This window comes from Siniperca chuatsi, linkage group LG10 (genome assembly GCF_020085105.1).
Source record: "Siniperca chuatsi isolate FFG_IHB_CAS linkage group LG10, ASM2008510v1, whole genome shotgun sequence".
Taxonomy (NCBI): domain Eukaryota; kingdom Metazoa; phylum Chordata; class Actinopteri; order Centrarchiformes; family Sinipercidae; genus Siniperca; species Siniperca chuatsi.
The window spans coordinates 2,406,958-2,432,396 of NC_058051.1; the positions used below are offsets into that span (position 1 = coordinate 2,406,958).

At 39.4% G+C, this 25,439-nt stretch overlaps 1 protein-coding gene across 2 annotated transcripts in view; it reads left to right on the plus strand.

The window, feature by feature from the left end:
• plagl2 (pleiomorphic adenoma gene-like 2) overlaps positions 1-25,439 on the plus strand; it is a 42,143-nt gene that overhangs the window by 5,538 nt on the left and 11,166 nt on the right. The gene's annotated exons all lie outside the window — the stretch shown is intronic.

Sequence of the window (25,439 nt, forward strand, 5' to 3'; positions counted from 1 at the left end):
TTTCAGTAAAAGTGCCAAAAAGATTTGCAAATTTGGTGATATTTTATTGCGCTGAGTGTGGTGAGGTGAGAAGACAGGGTGGCAGAGGGGATGTCTTGTCACAAAGGTCATTTGGTGGATTTAATTACATGTGTTGCAAACGTGCAGTGTACACCTCAGCCTGCTGATCCTCGGTAATATACCTCAGCAATTGACAAAACAGTCTCACCGCAAGATCCATTCAGTAGCTCTTTTGGAGCTTTTTATTATTTCACATGATCCTCATCATCAAGAGTTTGCCCAGCTGTCATTTAATTGTAGATGTTGAATATTTTTTCTGAGACTTGACCCTGGATACAGAAGTTGACAGAACAATCTCAGGTGAGCATTCACGAAGCCCCGTCCCCCTTTAGATGCTGATGCTACGACTGTCAAGCGGTCCAGTCTCGCACGGCACATATGCAGTCCACTATTTTTGTTTTAGACTGTGGTAGACAAAAGCAGACTTCTCGTTTCTAGTCGGTCACCATTGATTTGCCGGCTGAAATGGCAACTATCAATGGAAGATGTGTAGCTAGATAGCTAATTAAGCTAACATTGCTCCGTGAGTCGGTTGAGTCGGTTGGTTTAAAACGACACAACGAAATATCCACCTGACGGCAACATAATTAGTAATGTGCTAAAAGACTGAGGCTAAAGCTGCACGTCCCAGGCCAAAAGTCTGCGTCTTCGGCAGTTCACGATCCATGCAGAAGACAGCATTGTTGTTGTATAGCTGCGTAGAGCAAGTGTGATAAAGAATTTAGGTGCTCACCTTACATATTTGGACGAGCAGACAGGAGTTAGATTTTCACTGTTAACGTGAACATGAGAGAAAAAGCTCTTAGGATGAGGATAACTAATGTGTTTGACAAAAGTAACTCTATCTCGGGTAATGAGTTTAGCTGGGGTTCCTGCAGTGCAAACTTTCCGAAATCTAATAAAGAACAGGACAGAACCAGTAACTTTAAACTCTGACATCCTAGGCCGGCTTTGACACAGTGGGGAAATACTAACTGTTCATACGTAACCTGTAACCCCACAAAATAATTTTGTATGAAATACTCTTTGGCTTGGGAAGCAAAGCTGGGTTTGCTATTTTAGGTAGTAAGATAGTTAGCCAAAGATGCTAACATATGCAGCTTACGTTAGAGCAGAGACACACACTGATCCATTCCTCACATTTTTGCCCTTGTGTTTTCGGTTTTGGAAAGACTAAAAAATGCCACCACCCTCCAAACTTTTTATAAACAGAGCGTCTCTCTTTCAGCCACACGCACACACTTCAACATGTGGACAAATCCAACGCTTGACAGGCCTGCCAGGCATAGTTACGGTTGCTAAGCAATGACTGGACAATCACTATTTGGGGGAGCAGTTTAGCGAACAGTCAATTCCATGACAAGGGGGCAAACTCCGTCTTTTGACGAAGATTGTGTGATTAGATCGAAAGCTCCAGAACCGCTACTAAATGGACTGTCGATTATGGTGCCAAGGTCAAGAATGGACGTTTAAGCTCAGCCTCGGAAACAGGTTTAAATTAAAGAATGCAGGTAAAGGAGGAATAATTTGCAGACTTGCTGCAGTGGTATGGAAAGAATTTGATAAAGTCCAAAATAAAACAAAATATCATTACTCAGGCATTGTATGACTACATATGTAGCTATGAACCCTCTGTCATTTACTATATTGGGATATGTGTGTGTTACTGTCATATTGATCTCCCCCTGTCCACATAAATCATTCTGAACAATGGAAATCCTTCAAATTCGTTCAGGTCCAAGTTGGGGAAAATGAAGACATTTTGAAAAAGAACATCTGCACGAACTGCAGTTTGGCATGTTGAATTTGCCTGAGCCATTTAAGAAGTAGTAGATCAGTACTGGACCAACTGGTCAGGTATCCGCAGACCCACCAAATGAAACATGTCCTACTGCTTTGCTGGCATGTCGTCATGCTGGATTGAATGCTCAGGAAAAGACATACCTTGAACGATATACTGACATCCTCATGGTTATTAAGCGTGTGAAGGGTATTCTTATCGCTGCATGTGTTGCTTGCATGATGAATCTGTCCAGGGAAGTGGCATAGACATTTTGTTGTCTTATGGTTGGAGAGACTGATGTTGCAGTCTGTTGAATTAAAGTTTTTTCGTTACAGTGTCATTTGGTTTGTAATAACTGTGTAACAGACGATACTTCTAAGATAGGAAGCCGTTCAACCGGTCTTAAAAATGAATTCACCTTCGTGTTTTTACTGCTGTTTTGTGTAAAAAATTGAATATTTTTAAAGTAATTTTGTATGCTTTTGTAAGCTACAGCTTCATTGCTTTGTGTGTGTTTTAGGGCTGCAACGTTATTATTATAATAATCATTTAGTATATAAAATGTCAGAAAATGTGGAAAAACACTGACCACAAGCTTCCAGAGCCCACAGTGACGTTCAGATATTCAATTTATAAAAAGCTGAAAAGCAGCAAATCCTCACTTTGCTAAAGCTGGAACCAGCAAAATGTTTGGCACTTTTGCTTGAAAAATGACTTAAATCATTTATTAATGATCCAAATGTTGATGATTTATTTTCTGTCAGTTGAGTATTTGATTGACAAATTGTTTGAGCTCTGGTGTGTGTTTTTTAGGTATTTATATTATTTATCGAGTGTTTATTACAAGTTTTTAAGCTTATAGTCTTTGTTTGTTCTAGCTTTGTGATTGTGCTGTTTTCTCTTCTTTTTATTGTGTGTGTAGTTATTGATCTGGGTTTTGAGCTGCTGCATACATTGCCCTTGCAGTGATAAATAAAGTTGAAATGAAATTAATATTTTAGTGTAAAAATGTATTTACTCCCTGATGTAACGATTGTAATTCATCATAAACTGCAACAGAATTCCTATTATAAGAGAGCATTTTGAAGCGTGCCTTTCTTTCTATTTAAAAATTCAGGCAGATATTTTGATGCTTTTTGTTAGAGCCAGTTTAACAGGCAGCCTGTGAGGGGCCTGTCATACAGAGACTGACTTTGACTGATGGTCAGTGCAACTCTATGGTGGCTAAGGCTGCAACTAATGACTGTTTTCGTTATGGATAAATCTGCTGATTATTTTCTTGATTCATTGATTAATCATTTTTGTCTCTAAAATGTCAAAAAATTGTAAAAAAAAAAAGACCATTCTCAAGTTTCCCAGAGCCTAAGTTGAAATATTCTAATTGCTTGTTTTGTTCGAACAACAGTCCAAAACACAAAGATATTCAGTTAACTATTTAAAAAAAATGAAGAAAACCACGTAAGAAGCTGCAACCGATGAAGTTTTGGCATTTTTCCGTAGATAATAACTACAGAATTGCTGCTGATTAATTTTCTGACAGTCAACAAAAGGATTCATGATTTCAGCTCTAATGGTGGCCAGCAAGGGCAAACTTTGACAACACCAAAGACAGTTTGTAACTGAGATATTTAATTATTTGTAGGGCTAAAAAAAAGAAACAGAAAACCAGTTAACTGATTGGTCAATCCCTAGAAAATTAATTGCTGAAACCTTTGATCCATTAATTGTTGAATTCAGTTATCAAAATACCAAATGTGGTGGTTACAGCTTCTCAAATAGAATGATTTGCTTTTCCATCATTTCAGACTTTGCTAATTGAATACTAAAAAAAAAATCACTGTTGAAAAAAAAGCAATTTATGCAGAACTTTAGACTATTAATTTGGAAACAGAATGTGTCATTATTTCTGACATTTTATATACTAAAAAAATTATTTAAAAAGAAATGCAGCAGTAGATGAATCTGTAATGAAAATAGTCATTAATCATCAATTATTTTCATCAAAAACGGTTGCCTGACAGGGTGGTAGATGAGCTTTTCTGATTCTTTCTGCTGTAAATGAATCTTATTGGCATTTGGAGCTTAGCAGGTGACAGTTTTGGACTTTTCTTTTAATGATGGAGAGTCATTGTCAAGAACTGGCTTTCCCAAAAGCATCTGTACTCCAAAGTCGCTCATTCCTAGGAGTGGACAGAGATGTATTTATGAAATAGGGCATAACCTCAACCATCGAGTTTACCTTTTGCTTTAATCCGAGTCTGTTCATTCCCTTCCGTAACTACAAAATTGTATCCAGATTTTAGTCAATTTTAGGATTTTTTTGCCGTCAAGCAGGAGTGTTGTGACGCAGACACAGTCTAAAAAACTAAATTTCTATTATTATCTGTTCACATGGTAAGCTGCGCTTGGAGCCAAAGTGGAAGTACTGTGGTGCACTGGTATCATGCGCTGTAGCTGAGAAATGCACCAGTACTAGACGGTCTAGTATGCACATGTAGAGAAAGGACTGATGCGTGCCAAAGTGTTGTTGAGATTCAACACGTGACTCAGCACAGAGTTATGTGTGTGTGTGTGTGTTAGCGGCACAGTAATATCTGGAATATGGACCCGGTCTGTCCAGCCCAGTCTAGAGATGCCGATTAGTGAGTCAGCGAATGGGACAAAACCTGATCCATGCAGAGAGAGAGAGAGAGAGAGAGAGAGAGAGGGAGGGAGAGAGAGAGGGAGGGAGAGAGGGAGAGAGTAACTCCTGACTCACACACTCACTCTCACACACACATACAGCTACAGTAGTAGTGACAGATGATTGCGCCGCTCCTGATTCATACTCGGGAGCGAGTAAGAAGGGAGCAGGGAAAAAGCGAGAGAAAGCAGAATGTAGCCACAGTGTCTGATGACACATTCCCTCTTCCTTCCTCTGAAGTGATTTTTAATAACGCCTCCACCACCCCGCCCTGCTCAACAATCCCCTACTCACTAAATAATGCCAAGCAAAACCTCCAACTCCCTTGGTAGACAAAAGAAATTTCTCCACAGCTCATGCGAGTGTTCACTGACAGAGATGCAGCTAAGAAGACGGGGAGTGAAAACAGAGTTACTCTTAATATATGAGCATGAATTGAGATAACTGAGTTGCTTGATGTATCGATTGATTGGCTGGCTGCCACCTGAGATTTATCTTTGAGAAAAAATGTCCAAAGTAATGTGAGAATAGAGAGAAAGAGGAGGGCAAGTAGCATTATCGGTTACCTGAAAGGTCTGTGTGTCTTCCAGTTTAAATGTAGAGAACAGCATAATTCACACTGATGACTTGTAGGATGCAAATACGTGCACATGTAGTGATATTGTTAAACATTCACGTCTGCCATTACTCTATGCATGGTTGGTTTCTTGTTACAGTCCAGCTATAAACCAATGGACTCTCTTCAGTGGATGCGGTGGTCGAAGAAGATTTCAGATGCTTTAATTAATTAAAAGGAGAAATACCACAGTATAAAATCCTAAAGAGGATCCAACAGTGATGACATAACATTTTGATTTTGTTCGTCCTTAGTAATTATTGTTTGGTAAAGTGGGGAGTATGAGACTCTGAAGAGACTAACTTTGACATGAGATACAAAAACTGTGGGTGTCCTTGCTAAATTAAGGCTGTGTGTAGACATCCAGTTATGAGCCATTTCATATATTAGTAAAGGTATCTAAAATTGAGTTATTACAAGTGAAATGTCCTTTGAAGGTTTTATTTACAAAAAAGTCATAAATATGCCAAAAGGAACTTTCTCCACACAGATTTTGATTGGGAGATGTTCTCATTTGCCTTTATGACTACAGTCCTAGTGTTGAGTCCTTTATTTCACATTATAATAAATGTATAATTCATTATACAAACATTATTGCAAGTCATGCCAGACAGCTTAGATTAGAATAATCCGAATTTTAAATGATAAAAACAGAATTAAAAATACAGTTACTGCAGTTATTATCTGTATGTGTGAAGAGTCGATTGACAGGACTTGTGATATTACTATAGATGTCTTAAAAGGTTTTGTGACTGTTTAGCATGCGTGCTGTCATTATGACCAATAGAAAGTCATAGATATCTAAATTGTAATTATGGATAGTAAACATAAAAAACTATTTTACCTCGAAACAGTTTGCCACACAGGGACAATCCTCAAATATGTATTGTACATTTTTGTTGTCAAAAAACATCTCTGTTTGCTTCAACCCTCGGTATTTAGCATTTATAAACAGTATATAAGCAATTAATAAATGGTTTATGACACGCCATAATGTGGTTGTAAGCAGATATAAGGACATTTGAGGCCTTTATTAATGTATTTGTCAACAACTAAAACTCCTCTTGTGAAGCATCATAACTGGTGTATATGTTGAATGAATAACAGCACAGTATAAAGACATGTTGAACTCTGAAAACTTAGTTTGACATAACATTTTGAACTCAAGGTCCCCTTACTAGGTTTTATTTTTCAGCGCTTTCATCTGGAAGGCCACGAGGTGCAGTTTGATCAGTTGTCATTACAGTAAAGAAGTATTTATAAATGAATAAATATTAACTAATAATTCTAATTCTTATAATTAGAAAAAATGATATAACAATGAAAAAGAAATATATATACAAATATTAACATAATAGATATGTTATATTTCATATTCATATACCATTTAAAGACATGTTTTATATGATTACAACTGTGTTATATAATATTGTTAATCAGTTACAGGTGCTTCACAGGAGGAGTTATAGTTGTTGACAAATACATAAAAAACACTTAAAAATGTCCTTATATCTGCGTATACCCACATTATATTATATTATTAACCACTTATTAAATGTTTATATACTGATTATAAATGCTAAATAGGAGGGTTCGATTTTGGTGTCAGCAATTTTTGACCCAGTGGCTTATTTTCTTCTCTGTTTCCAGGAAGGGCTTGCATGCATTACTTCAGTTCTCACCAACCTAATTACCAGCGGGATGCTCACACTCTTCCTCTATCCTTCATCACCTGTTAGCTTCTCTGGTTTTCTTCCCTCCCTAACCTGCTTACTCTATTCCTCTCCCCTCATGGCTCTCACTCTTAATGTTGTGTTTTGATCAGTTGCGGAGCTCCCTCTCTTCTCCGCCTCACAGTGCATTTCCCTCTTTTCTCAAGCATACTTCTCCTTCTCATTATTTCCTCAAGTATACTCCTCTGTGCCATTCTCTTCTCAGAGCTTTGAATTTTCCCCCTGCTCTCTTTTTCTTTCCTCCACGACCACTTACCAAATTAAACCCCTCACCCACTCAAATGCATTCCATCAGCTTCATAAACACACACGTGGTACCAAACATGTAATGGTACTCAGAGGGACTTCCTCCTCTCTCCTCCTCCTTCCTCACATCTCTCCATCTATTCTCTTCATCTCGCTCTCCATCTTTACGCTCAAAATCTCGGTGAACAACACCGAAAATGAAAGTTGGAAAAATGAACGTGGGGTGACAACTGCGAGTCCCCTTTCTGCATCCCCTCCAGGGCCAGTGTGAAGTTTTCAGTTTGATTGAAGGCCTCTTTTCTGTGGTGTGCGGTGTGAAAGCTGTCCTAATTGAATGATAAAGTGCCCCGAGATGGAGTCCAGTGAATAGCCAACAATGGCCAGCCTGTGTGTGGTAGAGGGATTTTGGTTCACATCCAGCCTCTGCCTCTCTACTCCGAGAGGGGGCCTATTATAACACTCTCTGCTGGACTCGGTCACGTGATGCTGCTTCGCTCCCTGCTACTCACCCTCACCCTCCCCCCCTGCCTCCCCTCCCTATTCGTCCTCCCGTCTCCCCCTCCCCAGTGTGGCCTGGCCAATCCGATCACATCACTGGCCTCTCTTCACTCTGCTGGTTTGGTTGGATGGGCTCATTTGGCCAGCGAGTGACTTTCAGTAGCGGCTATCTGTGTGCCTGTGTGTGTCTGTACATATCTATCAAGTCAAAGTGCCCTCAGCACTGTGAGTCCATCCACTGCTCCCAGGACACCAGGGCGACATGGGGAGACATAGCAAAATTGTAAGACAATGAAGTTTTCTGAAGTTTCAAAATTGACAAAATCACCAGATTCCAAATCAAATTTCACATTTCTGGTTACCTTTTTGGCTTGTGACCCATTAAAACCAAGCAATATCTACGTACAACCCCTAGTTTCGGCTTATGGCCCTTGTGTGAACATAAGCGGTTCACCCGAAGAGTGTTTTTTCTTTCACAGATTGTTTGAACTATTTTTGGGGTCTGAATAAGTTAAAATATCCGATATTTCACAAGAAAAAAAAAGAAAATTCGGAATAAAAAACATAAGGGGATATTTACTAAGGTCTTGCGCTCCTTTTATAGGCGTTAAAAAAGTCAAATTGTGTTTGTCCTTATTTAATTAAGGTCAGCACAGAAGAAATTCAGCTAAACATCTGCTGCACCTGATTTATCACCGCAGACTGACCTCTGTGGCAGAGAAAACTGATGAAATCTGGGAATAGCAGGTGTAAAATGTGCAGCACTGTTTTATCAGACACACACTGAGGGAGAGAGAATACAGCAGAGAGACAGTGAGTGAGACAGACAGACAGAGACACAGAGAGAGAGAAACGTAAATTAAAAGTTGCATTATAAAGTTACTTTACAGTAGCTCTCAGTTCAACACCACAAGACAAAAGAGCAGCAACGCTACAACCTGTTATTTTTCACAAGCTCCAGTCCAGTGTGATATGATTGAAGCAGCCAGTAATAATTAATATAAGTAGGCCATTCTTTTTTTTTTTTTAAGTTTGTTAACAGAAATCTCCCAAAAAGATTTTTTTCCTAACTCTTTCAATCACTGATCTTTTTGTTGAGCTGACAACATCAGGCTATTTAACTAATAGATAGATAGATTTTATTGTCCCCAAAGGGGGAATTTGTTTCCACAGAGTGATATGTTTACTGTTTCCTCACAAACAGCCTTCCTCTTGCAGATTCATGCTTGCAGTTCCAAAAGTGTCTTCTTTTCAACCAATACTCCCAAGTTCAGCAGCAAAAAAACGTATCTTTACTATACTATAATACTTTTTTCAAATTAGCCCATCATTAGATCTTATTTAGCAGTAACTTTATGTGAATCAGATAAACTGTGGCTCATCTGTAGTCTTAGTGAATACTCCACCAAAATAAAAAAATGCGGTGTAATGGCAAGAACAAACAGACTCTCTGATATAATAATATACAGATATTATTATAATTGTTTGGCGTCAATACTTCATTTGTGTATGATTGTTTGGACTGCGAGATGAGAACAGTACACTGATAATGATGACATGGAACTACAAATTACCCTACTGACTGTTATGTCCAGACTTCAGGGACACTCTTCTCCCCGGGTTGAGGAGTCTGACCCTGAAGACTGGATAAATAACTGATGCTCTTTTTCCTCTGTACTCATTCAGAGCAGATTATACTGATGTATGTTTTTGCTGCTGTGAGTCCGTCTGCAGACGCTTGAAGTAAACCTACAGAAAGACGAGTGATTGCCTTGAGTGTTTCTTTATTCCGAAAGAATTGCCACTACAGCGGTGATGCGAAATTTTCCCCCTGACGGTCATTTGTGACAGAGTTCGACAAATATCCCCGGTAATAACTTGTGACCCCTTAGACTTATCTTGGGACCCTTTGAGAGGGCCCGACCCCTAGGTTGAGAACCATCAGCGTCCTGATGCTGCATATTTAGACATTAATCTGCAAAGTTGAATGAAATTTTTTTTACCAGTTTCTCAAAACACAGATTAGCAAGGCGAGTACAGTCAGACTTATCTTTTTATCTTCCAGGAAGTCAGGCCTGGTTTGAAGTCGTTCGCCTGCTGTTTGGTTGTTGTGGTGAGGATGTGAAGATGGCCGGTTGATCTCCCTTCATTCTCAGCTAGATGGCAGCATGGCCACCAAGAACCCAATCAATACTTTTACTGATTTATCAGTGGTTAATCTGCTATTTAGCGCTACTGTGGTTTGCAGGGGAATACTCACTGCATGTGGAGTAGTTGAGTTGGTAGATTTTGTCCTGACAGGGAGCGGTAGGCACGCAGGGGCCGAGGATGGGTGTGCAGTAAGGAGCGGTGGTACGGATGCTGGGCAATCTGTTAACTATTTTACCCTCCAACTGAAACCTAAACCTTTCTCAGAGAAAGACAGAGCGTCTAACAGAGCTCCTTACATTCCCCCCACCCGTACACACTCATATATACACACATACACACTCTCACTACACACACACATTTAAAGTGTTGGAGAGGTAGTGAGGTGGAAGACCACCCTCTGGCATCCCAGTCATTCAAATGAGTGTGTGTTTTTATCTCTGGGGACTGGAAGAATGGAGAAGGAAAGTGCTGTGTTAAAATGTGTTAATGAATAACTCCTGAGCTCAACACTCTTTCTGCACGGACTCCCTGTCAATTCTTCCTTCCTCCCCCCTCAACAAAACCCTTTCTTTCATTCTTTCTTTCTTCAGTAGATGTGTTACACCTGTCGGGGTTTGTCTTAGCTTGCGCTGGACGTTTATGTTGAAGAATAGTGTACGTCAGATTGATAATATTGGAGAACACAAAGTGTTTGGTGCTATCAGTTTCAAAAAGCTGTTTTACCAACTTATAGCTGCATATAAATATGAATTTTACACTCCACTTTGAAAGTGGTGTGATGGGTCTACCAAATGATTAATTAAGTTACCCCAAGTTTACTTCCATGACTAGCGAGTACTTTCAGGTTTCTATGACTTATTATTTCTATGACTATTTATGTATTCACTGATCTACTGTGCATAATGTTTTTTGAGTAGCATACCGGGAACTTCAAAACAAAATCTCATTATACAACCCTGTGTTGTAAAATGATCAATGAATCTATCTTGTATCTTAAGTTGTGAATGCAATTTTTTGTGTAATTTATAAAAAACGTGCTGACTGGAAATATCAAGAAAAATCATGACATGATATTATGTAATTTGGAATGTTTCGTTTGTAGTAAAACAAGACTAAGCCATGCTAGCAGCTCTATGAGGTTGCATTTAGGCACAGTGGTGCTTTGAGCTAAATGCTAACATCGACGTGCTAACATGCTCACAGTGACAATGCTAACACACTGATGTTTAGCAGGTATAATGTTTTCTAACATGCTAACATTTGCTAATAAGCACTAAACACAAAGTACAGCTGAGGCTGATGGGAATGTCATTAGGTTTGTAGGTAGTTGGTCATTAAGTGAAATGTCAACCTGCTGGTGGCGCTAGAGGAAAAGTCAGGGGATAACTAAAGTCATTAGGATTCATCCTCTGAGGACCATAAATGTCCTGGCAATCACGCAGTATTTGCTGAGATATTTCAATCTGGAACAAAGTGGTGGACGGTGAAACATTTTTTATTGCGTTTTTATTATGTTGGGCTCTGTAATACTGTTAGATTTGCAATATTCCAATACCTACTACTGGGTTAAAGCCATTTTAGCCACTAGTTCACTTTTTGGTAGTCAAAATTGAATTTCTTAGTCACAGTGTAATTACATACAAGTTATGACACAAGATCAAATATATACAAAACTTTTTCTTGTCTCAAACTTTGATGTTTTTCCCCCCCATTCAGATTTTATTATAGATTTTCCATGACAGTCAAATACAGAAGAAAGGGACCGTGTTTATTATTTATTTTATATATTTATTATTTTATGCATATGTTTCTATTTTCTATTTTTTTATAACACATAGTGTGTCCATAGGGACACATGCATGCACATGATCTTACATCAACACATACTTTGCTCCAACATATAAATATACTTTTTATTAGTTTTTTTAAACAAACATTATTACCAAACTTTGACAAATCAAGAGAACATAATTTTACAATGCCATTGACATAGAAAGTGGATTTCATGTGGATTGGTCACGTCATTGCCAATACCTAATCCGCCTAATAAGGTCAGTATCGATCAGGTGCATCCCTAGCTGAAACAATCAGTCGATTAATCTGTTAGTTGATTGAAAGAAAATTAACAATTTTGACAATCAATCAATCATTTCAGTCTTTTTCAAGCAAAAATGCCAAACATTAGCTGGTTCCAGCATCGCAAATGTGTGGATTTGCTACTTTTCTTTATCATATACTGCATGATAGTAAACTGAATATCTTTGGTCGGACAAAACGTGCAATTTGAATTTGTAACCTCGGGCTCTGGGAAATTACAGTACAACGGGCTTTTTCACAAATTTCTGACATTTTATAGAAAAAACAATTAATCAAGACAATAACTGACAGATGATGAAAATAATCATTAGGTTCAGCCCTAATAGATACCTTTTGTATTGTACACCTACTGTAGGCGATAGTTTTGTAGCTTCCCCGTCCTTTGTGTCCCAGACTGAGCGGCCCACCTCTGATCTGTCATCCAATACGTACTGCTCTGCTTCAATACAAAGACTCATCTGTGAGCTCTGACACTGGAGAGAGGAGACTCGCTGCGTGTCACTGCAGAGCTAGAATGGGTTAAAGTGATACGGGTGAAGCTGTGCTTGTATTAATATGATTCAGTCAGCCCCGTGAATCCGGGGCCTCGGCGTGTAAAGCCATTTATTTGCGGTATACTGTAAGTTTCTTATTCAAAAGTAACAAAAAGGGCTGAACGAGTTGATCTTTCTCTCTAATGCACATTTGTCACACGGAACTGAAAACCCCCTGCATGTTCATCAGCGGCTGCTGTTGTGAACATCTGTGTTATCTGCCCTTCTCGGCCTTTTTCTCTTTCACTCGGTTCCTGTCAGCTGGTTGCTTTCTCTTCTTTTTTCATCTCATTCTTGTTATGTTGTTATGCTCCCTCTCTCTCTCGCGCTTTCTCTCTCCTTCGCTCCTGTTTGCTTGTCGTATGGCTGTCATCTGCCCGACGGTGCCTGCAGCCTCCGATTCTCAGAACGTGATCAAGTTTCAAAAAAATTCAAGGAATGCAAGCTGCCCACTGCCCATTTTTCAAGGCCCTGTTTATGCAAGAATGTTATTTTTACAAGTCTCTACCTTTAACCCCCCCTTCCCCGCAACACACACACACCTTTCCCCTTCCATTACCCTGAACATCCTTTAAAAATACACATGGAGAATGGATAAAGAGCGAGTGGGGTTGGGTGTGGGGGCATTCAGCAAACAAGAAACAAAACAGAGGAAAATTAGCAGTAGAATGAGAGGGGTAAGGAAAGAAAAAAAGCAGAAAAGGCTGTGGGATCTATTGAAACCTGTAGATTTCTGTAAACAAAAGCCTGTTTAACAATGCCTGTTGTTTTAAGCTGAGCTGACGTTGCCAAACTTAGAGATTGTTTGTTGCTGACCCCATCTGAATCAGCGAGAGCCAGTGGCAGCCCAGGGAAACAAAAGTGTCAGAGTCCCAGTGGCTGGATGGACTGGCTCAGACCACAGGCTGCATGTGCTTCAATCAGAGCAACTAAATAATCACTGTGTGCCAGTCTCGGTGTCTGTTGTGCATCGGTCTTTCATAGATACATTGTTTTTATAGCTGTAAAGCGCTCACTGAATAGCACATACTGGACGTGAGTCTTCAGGTGATTTTGTTAGCGTCTAATGGCTTTCAGACAGTCACCTCGTTATGTAAATGTGATGGCAATTTCATGTCTGTAAATCTCAGGTCTGAATACGCACAGTGGTCACTTTTATGTAAAAGTCACAACGATAATCTTACTACGTTCTGTATCACTTCCAACTCGTCTGATCTGAACACTGTGAGATTAACATAAAGGCCACAGAAGCACAAGGCAAACCACGCACAGACAGAAATGAAGTGCACCTCTTGTTCCGCCTGCTATGATCACATTATCTCTTATACACAATGAAAATAAAATCTGTTTAATAAACCACAATTCTTCTCATCTGAGATCAGTCTATAAAAATAGAAGACCCACTGCTTTACATACAACGTGAACGAGAGCCCCAACTTAACTTCTTGCCATTCTGTGCATGTGCACTGTCGGACATTATGAAATACACAGCATTACTCTCATAAATTATTCAACAATTGAGAAAGTATCAGGGGATTCACGATTCAAAGGAAGGGGCAAGAGTCCCTCACGCTCATGAATGTCTTTACTGTCATTACTTTAACTGATAGATGAAGTCAAAAATCTTATGTGTTCCAGGCTTTCTGAAAAGGCCTTCAGCCAACCTCTGTTTAGGTATAATTTAGCACAAATGTGAACAGCTGACTTATGGCATTAAATAGAGCCTAGACAGCAACAGAATGCGGACTGACTCAATCATATCTTATTAATCATAAGTCCGTGTACTGGCCCGATAATCAGACTGAATTGCCATTTCGTTTCACTTCATTATCTTCATCATATTACCTTGATCTATTTTACAGTAATGGCTGAAAAAATCAAGAGATGTGGGTAGAAGTCTGGAAACAGGCTACAGATGCACGTACAGTTCAATAGCACCAAAATAGTGCAGCTAGTACAATCCTAGAACAATCACGATAAAGTGTGATTCAATCCTGCATTAACCTGGACTGAACCCTAATGATGGCACCACAAAAGAGTAGGCTTCTTTAAGGAATACCCTGAAATGACTGATTACTAGTCAACATGTCTTCAAACTAGATGAAAATCTGCCAGTGGAGTGAATTAATTTCACTTGACAACACTGCAGTTTGACCTGCGGAGAATTTTCCATAATGATTATTTTGGAAAATGGGAGATATCTCCACTATAGTATCAAGATAATGGGACTTTGTGGCTTGGGGGTCTGTTGAATCTGAAGGAACCCATTTGCACATTCTTGAATAATAAAGTTGCTCTAATATTACTATATGGATTAAATAACTATGTGAAAGGGGGATGTAGCTCATTTTTGATAAACCCACTGTACACTACCTGCTCAGCACAAAACAGACACAGTTAGCGCCTAGCTGGTGAACATAGTGGAGCATTTAGCAGCTAAAGAGCCAGATATTTCCCTCAGGAGTTGGTGGGGACCAAAACAGAGCTAAAAGAGAGTGAATGATGGACATAATATAATTATATCACATTGTTAAGTTTATATGGCTATGTAAATACTATTATATAGTAGTATTTAGATGTCACATCTAATTTTGCTGCTATCATCAGTTGTCTGTTGAATAGATGTTCTTAAGAATGCGTATTCTGACTATGGACTCAGTATTGCATATTTAATACCGTAAATATCGTATGCTTATGTAAGTGAGGAGGCCAGTGGTTGTAAAAGTTTGCATGTTTGTTGTGTCCGCAAAGGCTCTGCTCTTTACACATGTTGGAGAGAGGAAGAGAGAGGAAGAGTGAGAGAGAGGGGGAGGGCGATTGGCGTGACGCCCACTGGCACTGTGCCACATCTCGGCTGCTGTGGAGCTCCGTGTCACGGCCAGGACTCCCTGCCAGAAGGGCTTTCCCCAGAATCACCTCTGCGCACACACACACACACACACACACTCTGACTCCTTCACACACACAAAAAAAAACATGCACAGTGCACACACATGCCTTACACTCAGTCATGCTGCCCATGTGTTTAGTGTCAACATTTTGATAAAGCTCTATCCTGTGCTACTAGTCTGACGTGGCACTTTTTTTACTGTTTACCAATAACGAGAAGTGTGCTTTAACTGGTGTTAATGTAAACATCATAAATATCATCTGTTATTATTGTGTACGTGACTAAAGGCCTATAGGTTTTCTAAAGTACATTTACTTAAGTACTGTACAAGTACAATTTTGAGATACTTGTACTTTAGAATCTCAGTACTACCCATTAACGTTCATCCTTAAAAAGATCATTGTACGATAACCTTGAACCCTGAAGAATGTTTTAAAAATGTTTTTAAAAAAACAAACACATTTTCAGCTTTTTTTGAAAGCATTATTTCACCACATAAGAATGTCATTGAATGGCATTTCGGTAAATCACATGTGAAATATAATTCATATGTGACCAAAGACAACATGAGTCCAGGTTTACATATGACTTAGTAAGAACTAATGTGCCCCTGGTGTGAATATTTGACTTATTACTGCACAGAAAGTGATGTGTAAAATACAAGACCACATGTTAAATAATCATCAGCTTCATATAAAGAGCACTTTCTTCATATGTGAGGAATGCGTCCAGGTTCACCAAACATGTAGATTTTTCACATGTGCAACTGTTTCACTGTGAAAACTGTGTCCAATACCGCTAAGCCTTTATTGAATAAGATTTGTGTAGAAGAATCAGTGCAACAAAACAAAATCAAGAGAATGCATTTATTAATTTTGGCCTGAAAAAGTAGCATATGAGATGAGAGCGGGAACTCCTATTGAGTGTATATCTGTTAGGACTACTTTGACACACACCTGCACGCACATGACATCTTCCTATCATTTTTCAGAGAATGTCCAAGCCAACATGCTGATGGTGATAGGCGGTTGGTGAGAGAGATTCTACCCCCAACTGTTTTCTTCACAAATTAGCGTAGAGAGAGAGAGAGAGAGAGACGCCCTGTTGGTGTTTGTTTGTGGAGCCGCTTAATTTTCTAATTAGTCTGCACCAAACCCCAACCATCGTTAAAGGAAGGATGTGTGTTACCCAGATGTCTCTCTCAATCTGATGGTACCAGCCCGGGCTTGGAGAGAGACCAACAGAAAGAACGAGAACATAGAGAGGAGAGAAGTGAGGATGATACTGATGACAATATAGAAAGTCGTGGCTGTAATGAAAATGATGATGATCCTATTTTGCGTCTCATGACATGACATTATACTTTGATGTAGTTTATGTTTGTGGGAGATGTCTTACAGTGTGTGCCAGCTTCTACACGCACATATACACACTGGAAGACTTGAAACTAGACTGCTTGTTTTGATAGGTGCCTCCTAAACGCGTCTGTGGTGACCGAGGCAGGAGACGAAGGAAGGAGAAAAGAGGAGAAGATGAGGCTCCTAACGAGCGCAGGCTGATTTCTGGGTGTTTGAATTGGCATGCGGGACAGAAAGAAGAGAAGGAGTGAGGGATGGAGGGTTGAAGAGATGAAGGGCAGAGCAGAAGCACTGGCAGGGAGGAGGAGGATGATGGGAGGAAGAAGCGGAAAAGGAGGAGGACAAAACAAATGCTAGATTAAAGGGGGACAATGAGTCGGTAAAGCAAAAGGAAGTTGGTGCATGTACTTTCGGGTAGTTGTCCCTCCTTTTTACTTACTTGATGTATTTTGGGCTAACTGTCACCAGCCGGAATTAAAGGGGCTTGGGGCAATTTGTCAATGTTTCCTCTTTAAAGAGTTTATCCTCTCTTAAAGTCAAACTGAAATCTGAATTCTCCTCACTTTTTGTGTAAAACTACAATGATGCTGCAGTTACTGTGCATATTTTTCAAAAGAGCATAAAACCAGATGTATTTGTGGAAACAGCGTCTCAGCTTAAAGCGTCTGGGAGGGCGTTTCCCTTACGAGGAGTTCACTGACGTTTGAGAGTTGAATGTGATTCCCACTAAACGTTACTTTTCATTTCATTTATTTAAATACCTGCTGAGTCATCGCCAGCTTCTGCATGCTTGCAGTGTTCGTTACACACTGTAGAAAGCAGAGGGTCTAGCTAGCATTAGCTGGCTCTTGTTGTGGTGACGGAAAGCGACTACACGGGTAGTCCTGTAACCTCAGGTTCCAGTCACGACACGGAAAAATGCACAGATTCCGTGCCGTAATGCAGGTAGTGCTCAGATGATAACAACAGGTCACAGCGTTAGCCCCCAGCTGGTTGACTGCCTGTGTGGCCATTGGAATTGAAGTGATATTATGAAATATTTTTAGTGCCCACTCAGACAGATATTGCATGTTGCTGCTTTTAATTTCGGTTGTTTTAAGTTTCCCTGTGTGTGTGTGTGTGTGTATTTTAGTGTGTGCATGCTATTTTTAAATGTTTGATTGGATTTGAGTTTAGATTTACGGGCCTGTGCATTCATGTGGGAAGTATAGGCAAGAACTTGATCATGCATCCGTGTGTGTATGCGTGCGTGTCAGAGTGTGTGGCCTGCGGTCTCACTGACAGACACATTCCCAGTGTCAAATAGGCAGCGTGGACTCGGTGTCACCCCCGACAACCTGGCTGACCCCTGCATCCTCCTCACCAGCTCAACACAGCACAGACATAGCACACACACACACACACACACACACACACACACTGGACGGATAGATTAGTAGAAGTTTAAAAAGTAATGCTAGTTAATGTGTCTCTGATATACCCGCAGTGCTACTTATTCTGCTACTGTCATACTATGTATTTGTATCATCCTCTGTTTATGTGTTTGGGTCTTACATTACAAACATTTATGTGTTGATGCTCAGGGTTCCCACGCCTTCTTACCCATCAATTTCAAGGACTTTTCCAGGACTTTCCAGGCCAAATTCCCTCAAATTCAAGGACCCAAACACGGCATAGTTTGAGACGCGGGTCAAGGTTAATTACTCGTACAACACTGATATTTTTTATAATGAGAAATAACAAGCTTTACAGAAGCTCACATACAACTATTAAAGAGAGAGAGGCTTGAATGTGTGAACACTTCTCAGTTGTGCTGTGTTTCAGTGTTGGCAGACGATGTGGTCTCGTATTTTGGACACTAAAAAATAAATCAGTAATACAAAATAAAGATTTGACCTCACTAATCTATTGATGTCCTTGCAAAATATCCCAGTTCTTCAGATCTTTCTAGTGAGCCACTGTTCAGGCAAGTCTGTTCCAAAGTCGTATCCTTTCACGGTTATGTCTGATGTTTGGACGTTCCTATCCTAGATCACCACTGACGGCCTGACTGGTGTAACTTTATAAACTCCCAGAATAGCTCTGTAATGAACTGTGTTACAATTTACATGTTCCCAGAACCCCCAAGGCCAGAAGCATATCTTATTCTTTTATTTATTTATTCCAAACAACACCTCTGCTTCTGGAAAAGTCATAAATCCACCACTTCTTGTGGGTGTTTCGATCAGTAAATCTTTTGTTAGCTGCTTGTAGGTTGAATCACTATTGTGTTTTAAGAAGCAGGAAAATGTACATTCAAATGGACATGAAAGCGTCAGATAATTACTTAAATGTGGCCTTTAAATGACAGCAAAAACTGACAGTTAAGGGAAATTTATATCTTTTTTTCAGTGGGTGAAGTCAGGAGAAGTAGGCAGTGCAGTAGTGAAGGTGTTCCTTGGTGACAGTTAGATGAGCCCTGCCTTCTTCCCCCCCAGCCAGACCACAGCCTGGGCTATCTTTAGGCAGGACACCAGGGCAGCGGTGCTGGTTTTATGGCCACATCCCGGCCCGATGTTGCCGGGACTAACTGTCGGGATGGGTGAGGGTTTGGCATGGCAGAGCTAAGTTCTGGTTGGGGGGGGGGGGGGGGGTAGGCTCTTCCTCTCGCCCTCCACCCCTCTATCCCCCCTCCATGCGTAGAGCTTCACCCCGGGTCATAAAACACAAGCAGGAGAGGAACTGAAACCTGGGGGAGGAGGTGGGGGAGGAGGGAGGAAGGATGGAGAGAGAGAGGGAACACTGTTGAAATAGATGAGGGGTTTGAGCTGTGTTGTTACTGCAGGACAGAGCAGAGCTGCTACAGACCTCTTACTCTGCCTTCGTGTCTGCTGCCTTTCCAGGTTTAATGAAAATTCCCTGTCAAGTCATTTTAAATCATGAAATCACATAATAATAACAGAGCATTCATATATCCACTCTATCATTCCTGTTTACATAGGTTGCAAAAAGCTGCAGCTGCACACTTTATGTTGCTCATTGCTCGTGATTTTTCATCTGTCTCTGGGGACAAATTAGTTTTATTGCACGACATTTTTGATCTCCAAAACATGTTTGCTTTAAATATACAAATCTGTAAATTAAAACAAAGTTCCTATGCTTTAAACCTGTTTTTGAAAGCTTAATATAAATAAATTGGATTTTAGGGTTGAAACGATTAGTTGATTAACGTTTGGTTGTCTGACAGAAAATGAATCATCAACCATTTTGATTATTGATTAATCTTTTAAGTAATTTATCAAAAATGCTAAACATTCACTGTTTCCTGCTTCTAAATATGTGAGCATTTGCTTCTTTTCTCTGTTTTATATCATAGTAAATTAATAATCTTTGGGTTTTGTACTGTTGGTTGTACAAAATAATAACAAGCGACCAATTAAAATGCTTTGATCCTTTCATAGAAAAGCCTTTTATTTTAATTTGAAGGTTGCTCTTTGCTGCAGTCACAGCTGTGTTTGGGCTTCAGACAGTTTCCCTTTGATTCATTCATTGGAGGTTTGACGTTTGGTTGATAATTGATCTAAACGATAAATCACTTATCAAAATTGTTACTGTTATTAACTGTTGTAATAATAATAATAATAATAATAATAATAATAAAACTTTATTTATAGAGCACTTATCAAAACAAAGTACAAAGTGCTTCACAAAGAGAGAAATAAAATACCGCAGTGAATGATAAAATATAAAATACATAAAAACAATAAAATAAACAGACAGCTCAGGTAAGATCAGGATATGCTTTCCGATAAAAATGCATTTTGAGAAGAGACTTAAAATGAATAATTATCTGTCTAATTGATTAATCAACTAGTCGTTTGAGCTCTTCTCTAAATGCTTTGCACCCAGTGAACTTTAATTGTGTTTAACTGGAAGCCGAATTGTGATCACGATTAATATATAATTAATTGTGCAGCCCTGCAAAAACATGCAGGTTATTTAAATTCAAACTGTTTTAGTACCTTAATCTAAAAATGTTATAGTGTGAAACAGTAACAGAACATGTTGGTATGCCCAGACACATTTTCATGTCCTTGTTCTCCTGTTGTATACCTGATGTTGATGTTTCTCAAATGTGAGAATTTGCTTGCTCTTACATTAGTAGGTTGAATATTTTTGGGTTTTGGACTTTTGGTCAAACAAAACAAGATCATTATTGTTTTCTGATGTTTTATAGACCAAAAGACTAATCGATTAATTGAGAAACTAGTCGGCAGATGAACTGATTATGAAAATAATCGTTAGTTGCAGCCCTACACACTTATTCATTTAATTTACAAATTGACATGGAATTTCTTTGCTTCATTATTTACAGTGTTTGGCTGAGTAGTTGTGTTATCCTCATCATTATCTTCTCTCTGTTGCCATAATGACCTAACTTTCCCACCAAAAACTATTAATGTCCTAATTTGACTGAGGACACCAAAAAAGAAATTTTCTGGAAGTGTTTTCTGGCACCAAAGAAGTGAGCTGATGTCGGCCATGTCGGCTTCATCCTCCCTGGCTTCCAGTCCTGTTCAATGTGGTTAGTAAAGCATGACATGCCTCCCCCCCACCACCTGCCATCATCTCTCTCTGGAGTCACTTGACTGGTGCAAAGACCCCTGACTCCACCGCTGCAAATGACTCCCGGTTTCCCTCCCTTTTTCGTCATCCTTTATCCCTGCCCCTGCTTCACTCTCCGTCTCTCTCAGCGTAACTCTGCTGCTTCCTGAGGTGGAAGAAGTATTCAGATCCTTTACTTCAGTAAAAGTACTAATTCCACACTGTAAAAATACTCCACTACAAGTAAAAGTCCTCCATTTAAAACCTTACTTAAGTAAAAGTATGCAAGTATTATCACCAAAATGTACTTAAAGTAAAGTAAAAGTATTCACTGTGCAGTAAACTGCTCCCTGTCAGTGTTTTATTATATCTGATGTTTCTGGATTCATATTCCTGCTGCATTCATGTGTGTGTTGCATTTTACTGCTGCAGATGTTTAAGGTTGAGCTCATTTTAACTGCTTTATATACTGTTGGGTGGTTTAATCTACAGCAATGCATCATGGTCTGTAGGATCATCATGTGTTTGTAGCGTCGCTGTCCTGTGAGAACCACGTATCTCTAAAAAGTCTTCCTGAGCTCAGAAAAACAGCCTGTTTTCAGCTCTGTGACGATGCGTTTTCCAGCTGATCCGAGGGGGGGTTAAAGAGTTTATTCAGCTTCAGGAGGAGGAGAGATTTCTCAGCACATAAAGGAAACACTTCATCCTTCAGCTCGTCACAAACATTCAAAATCATCACATTTGGAGATACGTGGTTTTCAGTGGACAAGAAGGGTATGAAACATTGTAATCTGCAAAGTAACTAAAGCTGTCAGACAAATGCAGTGGAGTAAAAACTGCAATATTTGCCTCTGAGATGTAGCGGACTAGAAGTATAAAGCTGCATAAAATGGAAATGATCAAGTAAAGTACAAGTACCTTGAATTTGTACTTAAGAACAATACTTGAGTAAATGTACTTAGTTGTATTCCCCCACTGGCTGGTTCTTTATCTTTGACTTGGTTTACTGAAGCTTTCTCCCACATGCTCTCAATCCTTATCTAGCTGCTTCTATCACTCCTTATTTCCTTTGGAAAACTCCCTCTCCAGGTCTCCAGATATTCAACATGCTTGTAATGTGGGTCTTATAATGTTGTTTTTAGTAAAAATCATGATGTTGCTTTCTTTCACATTGTGCCATTTATTTTAAAAGGTCGAAAAATTAGATAATTCTCTCATGTTTCATACCGACAATTTATTATTATTATTATTATTATTCATTTTTTATTTAACAGTTATTTAACCAGGATTAAAAATCTCTTTTTCAAGAGTGTTCTGGCCAAGATAAGCAGTAATAACACTGAGTTACAGAAAAACAACACAGGACAGAATACACAAAATATGCCACAAAATCAGAAATGTGACTATAAATGACAAATATTTCTAATTAAAGAGTTCATCCTAAAAACAACCCAAGAGCTGTCTAAAACCATAAAAATAACAATACGCCACCTCTGAAAAAGAAGTTTTAAGTACGCTTGATATAACTGTTTTAAAACGAAGAAATAATCACCACGCTTGGAAGCACCAGTCATTTTGCTTTATGACTAACATTTGTAGTTACATGTGTACTTTTCAAATTTAGCAACAAATTGGTGAGTCTACTTTTTGTAATTAGAATTTAGCATTTACTTAGACATTAATGATCGCCTTGTACAACTTGCCTGTTTTTCATACAGTACATGACATTTCTTGTGTCATCAATAATCATTTTCTGTGTTTTAGTTCAAATGTTTGTGCGACATGTTCACCTCCCCAGAGCGCTTCACCCCCCCCCCCAACCCCTCCTCCTCTCCCCGTGAGTGCGGCTGTTGTCACCTAAGCTCCGGACGGTGAACTCACTTTCTATATTTAGTTTGTTCGTGTAGTTTAGTCAGGCAGCTTCTGTAGCTGCTGCGTCCTGCTATGTGGGTCATGGTTCTGCGGAGGCTACCAGCCCGCTCTGGTCTGGCCCGGTTTGGCCCTGCATCGTGCCATCAGCACCACAAAGAATCTGACAAACCCTGAAACCTTTTCTCACATGTTACTTAGTATGGCTGCGGCAGGCAGTGAAGGGGTTAATACCAGTCACTCAGCATGCGGGAGCCGTGGCGGGCGGGCAGGCAATGCAGAGGCTGACCTCTGACCCCTCAGGAAAGGAATGTGGAAGCTCTTTCATCCAGGACAGAAACTAAAGACACCCGGGCGGTTGGAAAGTGGTGGTTCAATTCTGCTTTCAACGTTTTTGATTAGGGGAAGTAAGCAGAGGTTCCATGCGAATATGCTGTGGAGGGTTTGTCGTAGCAGCATCTGCCATTTTGGAATGAAGTTCCATCCCGCAGCAGTGTGTTTGTTACTTTGTGATCACTGCAGTGATCGTGAAGTGTGTTTAGTGTTGGAAATGGCTGCAGTTCTGCTGTTTGTGCTGGCGGAAAACCCTGGTTATGAAGCACGGTGTGCACTGACCTATAACCCATAACCTGTGTAGTGTGTTTGTAGTTATGTAACAAAGAAGATGGTCATTACCTATTACTAACACTTAGGGCTGCAACTAATGATAATTTTTTCTAAGATTTGCTTGTTTTGACTGACGAACTGTCCAAAACCCAAAGATAGTCAATTTACTATCATATAAGACAAAAATCAATTCTTTTATTTTCATTTTATAACCCACTATAGACCTGTAGATTTAGAGCAGAATAAAGTCACATTACTAGTACCCGTTATTGGCCCAATCTGAATCCATCTCCTTGTTATAGTTATTTTCAGTCTTTAATGTAATCTAGAAGTGAAGCAGAGTCGGTGTAGGTGTTGTTTAGTGTCTGGGGATGGCCAATAAAAAGGCAGAGGCTGGTAATCTGATAGGATATGCTGCTACTTTGCTGATGTTGAATATTGAAACAACTTTCATGCATAGATAGTAGTTTACACAGCTGCCTTATTTTCAGTTCACAGAAAAGGAATTCTGTCGCATCCCTGTATCGTATTGGGATTTCCATAAGTGCTACAGGACCACTGCTGGGAAACAGGGAGTTAGCCAGATTTATATATGATCCATTACAATTGTGCAAAACATCACTGAAACAAATAGGAAGTATTTGTCACGTATCACCTGATACCAAGTGTGTGTTGTCTCTGTTGTCAGTCTCTCTTCTTCCTCTCTTCAAAGTGGTGAGGAGAAGAACGTGCCTACTTCTACTTGTTATGCAGACAGCTAGGAAGCACTTGATAGAGAAAGAGAGTCCATTTTCACTTTCCAACTCCTTAAACATGAGTGCTAGTGAGTGCCCCAGATACTTATAAACCCTGCATGAAAGTTGAGAAAATGTTTGAATCATACAGAGGTCCAAAGATTAACTTCCATTCTTATACTATACGTACTTTCTTAATAAAGGGCAACAATGGCTATCAAATTCCAAATTTAAGATTTTCAAGGTTATGTGGAATTTACAACTGATTTAAAAGAAAAATAACAACGCTGGCAACAGTGTTCGAGATAAAACTAATGAACGCTGTGAAACTACAAATGGCCTTTGAAACAAAAATGGACAACTGTACAAATCATTTTAGTAAAGCAGAAATAACATTTTTTAATGTGTTAATATATTATGTTTCTAACCCTGTTCTACACTATATTAATCTTTATTAAGGGTGAAAAATGCCAAATCAATATATATATATATACACACACATATATTGATATATATAAATTACTGTATTATTTCTAAATATTAAAGTGTGTGTATAGACACCAGTGTTGTGAGACCAGTGTATCTGGAGCTCGTACTGTATAATCACAGTTGATCGTAGCTGAAGAGTGATGGCGATGGATTTACTGTACAAACACAAGAGTAGGGGAGAACAGTGAGTGAACTGAGGGGTTTTATACATGTACGGTGGGAACATATGAGAAAACATATGAGGTTGTCATTGGTTGATTGATTCATATTGAGGAACATGCAGTAGCATGTGAAGTGCTGCAGAAAGACATGCGAGAAAGATCCTAATGCACACGCTGGTTGCTCCTTTGGCATAAAGAGCTTGTTGAGTTGTAGAAAGATGAGAAAAATTGTTGATTAATTGGCTGATAGAAAATCAATACCCCCCCGAAATCAATATAGAAATGTATCAACAATTTAGCACATTGTAATATATGATTTAAAAGGAATTTAACTACACCGAACTGTGA